General features: G+C 39.0%; 1 non-coding gene across 1 annotated transcript; it reads right to left on the reverse strand.

Moving 5' to 3' along the window:
- Positions 1-5662: 5662 nt before the first annotated feature.
- On the reverse strand, positions 5663-5769 carry LOC131229947 (small nucleolar RNA R71). The gene has a single exon (XR_009163682.1). It is a non-coding gene; the product is annotated as a small nucleolar RNA R71 (small nucleolar RNA).
- Between the last annotated feature and the right edge of the window lie 1985 nt (positions 5770-7754).

Here is a 7754-nt window from a genome sequence, read left to right on the forward strand (position 1 = left end):
CCATTTCTTGCGGCATAGGAGATCATAAGATCGGGAAGGCATTACTTGATTTAGGGGCGAGTGTCAATTTGTTACCATATTCGGTTTATGAGCAGCTAGGACTTGGTGAGTTGAAACCGACTAAGGTAACATTACAACTAGCCGATAGATCTGTCAAAGTGCCCCGGGGTGTTATTGAAGATGTGTTAATCCAAGTTGATAAATTTTATTTTCCAGAGGATTTCATAGTTATAGATACTCAGCCTGTCCAGAATCTTCATAGTCAGATCCCAGTCATTTTGGGTCGTCCATTTTTGGCCACATCTAATGCTATTATCAATTGCAGGAATGGAGTTATGAAATTGTCCTTTGGTAACATGAATATTAAACTCAATGTTTTTAATGCAGGACAACAACCCTCAGATTTGGATGACATATTTGAAGTGGACATGATCGAGAGCCTTGTGCAGGACTCCTTCCGTACATCTTTTGAAGATCCTCTAGAGACCTGCTTAGCACAATCGGGCATGGATTTTGACATTGATAGTCCCATCCATGAAGTCAATGCATTGCTCGACTCTACTCCTATATTGGAGACTGAAAAATGGAGAGCGAAAGTGGAACCTCTTCATCCCTCTGAGATTCTTCCTGACAGCACAGTTTGTAACTCTGAGAAGACAAAGGCGAGCAGGCTGCTTAATGTTCTCAGAGCATATAAGGCAGCAATTGAACGGAAGATAATGGAAATACAGGGAGTATGCCCCACGATATGTATGGATCATGCTGTGGAAATGTCGCGTGAAATGCAAAGGAAGCGTGATCCTAACATGGAAGAAGTCGTTCGAGCAGAAGTCCTTAAATTATTTGACGACAGTGTCAGTTACCTCATTTCAGATGGCACAGTTCATGAGAACTCACATCACTTGTCTGGGATTGGTTAATCAAGATGTTGAGGTAATTTCTTTGGCGGACCCTGGTTATAAAGATTATTTCATTCATGGTCCGTTCTTGTCTGGCTGAAGACGTTAAACTTAGCGCTCATGGGAGGCAACCCAGCCTTTTGCTTTATTGTATTGCTTTTTATTTCATTCATTTTCATTATTTTCTTAGTTAGTTACTTCAATGTTTGTGGGTAACATTACTGCAAACCCTCACGAGACTACAACTCGTCCACTAGGGGTAACCTAGGGGTTTAAAGGCTTGTTGCATGCGCTAAATGCAATCGAGAGCACCTGCGAAAGTGGTATAGGTAGGATCTTCTTTTATTTTTCTTTTTGTTATTTTTGCTTATGTTGATTTCTCTCTTGTGCTAACTCGCTTTTACGTTGAAATTTTTCACAAATTTTGAGAAAGCTTCTTGATTCTCCATCCAGGTATTGTCTTTTCATCACTCCTCTTTTATTCTCGTTGTCTCATGTGCATTACTTGTTTATTTTTAATACATTGAGGACAATGTAGATTTTTGGTTGGGGGTGGGAGATTAGGGTACCTAATCAGTATTTTCTTAGTCCTGAGGAAAATTTGTGAAAATTTTAAAATTTTTTCTGAATTTCTATTGAATTCAAAGTGACTTTGAAGGATAGTTGTGATTTTAACATTATAAGATACCTGATGTTGGTAACTAATGACTCTTAGATTCGGCCATCTGCTTGATTTCACAGTCAATTTTGAATTGTTAATCCATGATTAGACGTTGTGAACATTGATTGAGTCATGATTTTACATATCACATCTCGCTTGCACATTAAGTTTTGGTTCGATAACTGAATGATTAACTTGGTAAAAAGAAGAATTAAAAGGCTAAGTCACATAATCTTCGCCATAGGTTTGCTCCCTATAGGTATAGATTTGATTCTCCATAGTTGACTTATAAAAAATGAGGCGACGAGTTTTCGCCATAGGTTTGCTCCCTATAGGTAAGAATTTGATTCCCCTCATTTGCGTTACTGCTCATAAAGAAAATCAAAGGTTGGTAAAATTAAAAATTAATCTGTGAGATAAGTGTTGGTTTCAAGCTTGGTTGTCACGAATTACCAATGATATCATGAGATTGACAATTGGATCTCTTAATGTTTGTAAGTCGAGATTACACTTTACATTCATGGAGCTCGATGTTCAGAAATGTTCTAATTAATGGATTAATATATTGAACTTGATTATGAAGTTTACTGTGAGCTTGATTTCAGGAGAAAATTCTACTTACCATTCATGAATCTTAGAATTTTCACATCTCAGCTGTCTGTTCACAAGTTACTTGAGTTACAGGAATCATCTTTTATTTCTAAAATTATTTTTCGCATACTTTGCTCGGGACTAGCAAAATGCTGTTTGGTGGTTGTGATCAGGGTCAAATATTACATCAAGTTTTTGGTAATTACCAGATTTTACGTATATGATAATGCTTAATGGAGTATTTTAATTGTATTTTTGTTACAGGATGAAGTCAGGAGCGTTAATTGAAAATTGATGTTAAAGGCATGGATTTCATGATCCAAAGTCTCCAGAGCACGGGATGGACTCAAGAGAACCAATAATGAAGATTTTACACGCCTGGGATCTGAGGAAAGCAAGCCAAAGGGGCCCGGTCCAGAATGCAAGATCACATGGTTCCCGCTATCCGATCAGTTCGAAACTTCATACATGAGATGAGGGCCGTAAATTAACCGTACATAGTAAATTTCAGCCATTGAGGATCTCGGGAAGTGGTCCAATGGACATATCAGCCCATTAATCTTCACTTTGGGGCCCACCTGATATTTGGAACTGCCTCAAACTTGGTTTTGGCGGTTGTAATTATATGAAGGAAAGGATGGATGGTGTAGATTTCCCACAAACATTACATTGGGCCCCACATGCGTGAGTGTGTGCGTAAAGCACACGTGCGCTGGCACTACACCACACCGCTGGGACGGTCAGTGGCCCGCCGTTCCAGCGTCCGCAAACACGACCTGCGGTCGTCGGTTGTGGGTCCCACCTATTGTCCAAATGGACAATCCAAACCATCCATCCGCTTCCTGGGGCAGCCACAATCCACGCCAAGGTGACGGAAATGGAAAGTATAATGAATACTAGTTTTTCAACCGTTCAATGGTAAAACGGACGGTGAGTTCAAAACTCTATGGGCCACCACAAAAATAACTCAAAATTGAGCATTCCCAACCGTTTTTTCACTCTCCATCCAATGAACGGAGTGGATTTCTAGAATACCAAGTATGTGGACCCCACCATCACAACAGCAACGGGTTTCGCGTCCGCGTAACGGACGGGTACGGCCGATCCGAGCCGTCCATCTCGTAGAGTGGTTCGAGAGCTTCAAAATCATGCTGATATTCTTCTCTCATGCGTGCACACGTGCGTGATACAGAGGCCATAAAAGGGCTACTCGGCGACGTTCAAAACTGATCTTTTTGTATTTTCTTCTCTGGGCCGTGTCAATGGACATTCAAAACCACCCATTCCTGACTGAAATTTCGTCCTGAATCCAATGGACGGGGTGGATTTTCCAGAAAATACCTCTGTGGGGCCCACCGATCACGGCTGCGAAAAATTACACTTCGAGTCCTTCTACGACTCTGCCACCGACCCCAGCCATCCAGCAGCTATAAAAGGGGAGTTTTGGACGTGGGAAAGGCATTCAGAACCAGGGGATTCCAGATCTGAAGCAAGGGAGAGAAGAAAGAGAAGAAAGAGAAGAAAGAAAAGAGAGAGAGATTGTTTGGTTTGTCGTTTTTTTTATGAATTTTATTTAATATTTTTTTATGGATTTTATGGGTCACTAATCTCTCAGCTAGGGCTGAGATGAAGCCCTAATTTGATTAGCTCTTGTATTGGTTGATTTACTTTGAATATTAATTAATTTGTCTCTTTCTCTAAGTGGGCTTTATGGGTTTAAATTCTATACTTCTCCATCTATGAACTTGATTAAAGTATATATATGGATGTTGTTTGGATGCTTATTATAGGTGCTTGTGTCTGATCAAGAACAAGTTTCCTATAGAGGAAGAAACAGGGTGCTTTAATGAATGTACATTCCATGTACCCGACCAAGGATATGGGATATGTCATTCATGGCATTGCTTAAAGGAATTAGACAGTCTGTATGCCCGATTAAGGACACAGATTGTGCTTTCTCTATTTAAGTGGTATCAATCTAGATCAAGGTGAATCAACAGACAAAACAAGGGTTAGGATAATTAGGGGTGGATTCGAAAGTCCTAGTGCTCTCTCTCTGATTGAATTTTCTTCCCTGTTCTTAATTAATCATTTTTCATAAAATTGTGTTTAGTAATTCATTCCATTATTTGTTGGATTAGTTAAGGAGAATCATAGATTTGAATTGTGACGACCAGTCCTCGTGGGAACGATCTCGTAATACGTACCGTATCTACATCTGATTCGTATACTTGCGAGTTTAAAAATCATTTAAATCATGTTGGTTTAAATAAAACATCAAGTTTTTGGCGCCGTTGCGGTCCAATTGGATTTAGGATTCTCTCTTATCATAATTCATAGTCTTAGGTTTTTACTAACTTTAGGTTAAATTTTTTTAAACTAAACTATTTTTTGTTTTGTAGGGTACTTAAAAAAACTACTTCTTTGGTAATCTCTTTCCAAATTTTCTATTTTTTCTAATTTCTATTTTTAGAATTAAGGTTTTTTTTTTAGAAAGTTTCTATTTCCAGGCTATTTTATTTATTTTTAGAAATTTCCTATTTTCTAATTCTAGATTTTGATTCTTCTTTCAAGTAACTTTCTCTTTTCTAGTTTAGGTTTTATTATTTTTTTTAAGGGGTCTTTAGGTTTTATTTATTTATTTATTTATTTTTATTTTATAGGAAGTTTCTCTCTTATTTTCTAATTTCCTAATTTTTTTATTTTATTTTATTTTATTTTCTAATTTCCTATTTTTTTTAGAAATTTTCCCTTTTTAGAAACTAACTTAGCTTTTATTTTCTAAGATTACAAACTTTTTTTTTTTTTTTTTTTTTTTAGAAATTAACCGTTGCTTAGGATTTTTTCTAGCATTATTTTAGTAAATTTAATTTATTTTTGTTTTCTTTTTGTTTATAGGAATTAAGGAAGGAAGCTGCTAAATAACATTGTCTTCAAAAGGAGGAGCTCTTCTTCAGACATCAATCATCTCCTTTTCTGGGTTCTTTCTTCCCATTCTCATTTACATAATTTTAACTTGTTTTAGAATCTCACAGTTTATGCTAGGACGTAGATCTCTGGATTTAGAACTAGCACCGTTTGATCCTGAGATTGAAAGAACAATTCGTGAAAGATTGAGAAATAATTTTGTTGAAATGGCGAATGAGACTGAAGTTAAAGCTCTCAAAGATTATTCAGCTCCTGTCCAATTTAATGCGCCTTCATGCATAGTGTTGCCAACCACTACGGCAGCACACTTTGAACTTAAACCTGGAGTCATACAATTGTTGCCATCCTTTTATGGATTGGACAAAGAGGACCCATATCATCATGTGAAAGAATTCTTAAACATTTGCTCCACCTTTAAGTTCCAAAACTTCTCAGACGATTCGATCCGCCTACGCCTATTTCCTTTTTCTTTGAAGGATAAGGCGAAAGCATGGTTGAATTCTCTAGAAGTTGGATCTATCACTACATGGGACCAACTGTCTAAGAAGTTCTTAAACAAGTTCTTCCCGTTCACAAAACCAATGCCCTCCGTAGAGAAATCACTAACTTCACACAAAAAGAGGGCGAGCACTTTCATGAATGTTGGGAAAGATGGAAGGACTTGCTTCTTAAATGTCCTCACCATGGTTTTGAGAAGTGGCAACAAGTTCAATACTTCTATGACGGTCTGACACCACAGAACCGTCGCATGGTTGATGCCACCAGTGGAGGGTCATTCATGACCAAAAGTGATGTCGAAGCGTGGAACTTCTTTGAAACTTTGTGCGAAAATTCCCAGCAATGGGATTATTCAAATAGAGGTGATAGAAGTCCCCAACAACAAAAGAGAGGTGGTATATATGAGATAGGAGTCATACCAGAGCTAAGTGCCAAGCTTGATAACCTGACAAAGAAAGTTGATGCTCTGGTATTGAATAATGGACCACCACAAACAGCTCAAGTCGAGGCATATGCCACATGTTCTAGTCCTGCCCATCCTATGCAGTCTTGTCCATCTGGTGCAGCATTCCCAGAACTTCTCTCTGAACAAGTTCATGCTATGAACACTTTTCAAAAATCTGGGAATGATCCTTACTCGAACACATACAACCCAGGGTGGGCTAGACATCCAAATTTCTCTTGGGCAAAGGACCACAACAAGGAGGACCATCTGGAAATCCTCCCATGCAACCGCACCTCCAAGTTGGCAGTCAACAACCTCAACAGTTTCCACAATATCAACAACTGCCTACACAATCAAGGAAACCATCTCTTGAGGATACACTCCATCTTTTCATGCAGAGTTCTCTCCAATTCCAAAAAGACACCCAACAAACCTTACTGGCCAACCAGCAAAGCTTACATGCAAATGCACAATCCATTGCCAAGTTGGAAGTACAAATGGGTCAACTAGCTGCCACATTGAGTGAGAGAGAGAAGGGCAAGTTCCCTAGCCAACCTGAGGCTAATCCAAAGGGACAGTATGAGATTGGCTCTAATTCCAACCAAGGGCAATATCATGAACAGGCCAAATCGATCACTACCCTTAGGTCAGGCAAGCAGATTGATAACAGAATAGAGATGCCTGGGGATGAATCAAATTCTAAAATAGAAGATCAAGATGAAGCAGAGAGCCATACCAATGCATCCAAAGTCCAAAAGCTCTCTGATTCTCCAAGAGCCACTAATGTGCCACCTTATGTGCCCAAAGCACCCTTTCCTCAACGTCTGGCACCAATAAAGAAAAGAAATAACTTTGATGAAATTTTGGATGTGTTTCAAAAAGTGCAAGTCAACATCCCGTTGCTTGACGCTATCAAGCAAGTCCCTGCTTACGCTAAGTTTCTTAAAGATTTATGCACTCAAAAGCGTAAGCAGAATGTTCATAAGAAAGTCTTCCTTGCAGAGCAGCTCAGCTCCATGATTCAACATAACACCCCTCCTAAATTTAGGGATCCAGGAGCTCCCACCATTTCTTGCGGCATAGGAGATCATAAGATCGGGAAGGCATTACTTGATTTACGGGCGAGTGTCAATTTGTTACCATATTCGGTTTATGAGCAGCTAGGACTTGGTGAGTTGAAACCGACTAAGGTAACATTACAACTAGCCGATAGATCTGTCAAGGTGCCCCGGGGTGTTATTGAAGATGTGTTAATCCAAGTTGATAAATTTTATTTTCCAGTGGATTTCATAGTTATAGATACTCAGCCTGTCCAGAATCTTCATAGTCAGATCCCAGTCATTTTGGGTCGTCCATTTTTGGCCACATCTAATGCTATTATCAATTGCAGGAATGGAGTTATGAAATTGTCCTTTGGTAACATGAATATTAAACTCAATGTTTTTAATGCAGGACAACAACCCTCAGATTTGGATGACATATTTGAAGTGGACATGATCGAGAGCCTTGTGCAGGACTCCTTCCGTACATCTTTTGAAGATCCTCTAGAGACCTGCTTAGCACAATCGGGCATGGATTTTGACATTGATAGTCCCATCCATGAAGTCAATGCATTGCTCGACTCTACTCCTATATTGGAGACTGAAAAATGGAGAGCGAAAGTGGAACCTCTTCATCCCTCTGAGATTCTTCCTGACAGCACAGTTTGTAACTCTGAGAAGACAAAGGCGAG

This window comes from Magnolia sinica, chromosome 16, assembly GCF_029962835.1.
Source record: "Magnolia sinica isolate HGM2019 chromosome 16, MsV1, whole genome shotgun sequence".
Lineage (NCBI taxonomy): Eukaryota > Viridiplantae > Streptophyta > Magnoliopsida > Magnoliales > Magnoliaceae > Magnolia > Magnolia sinica.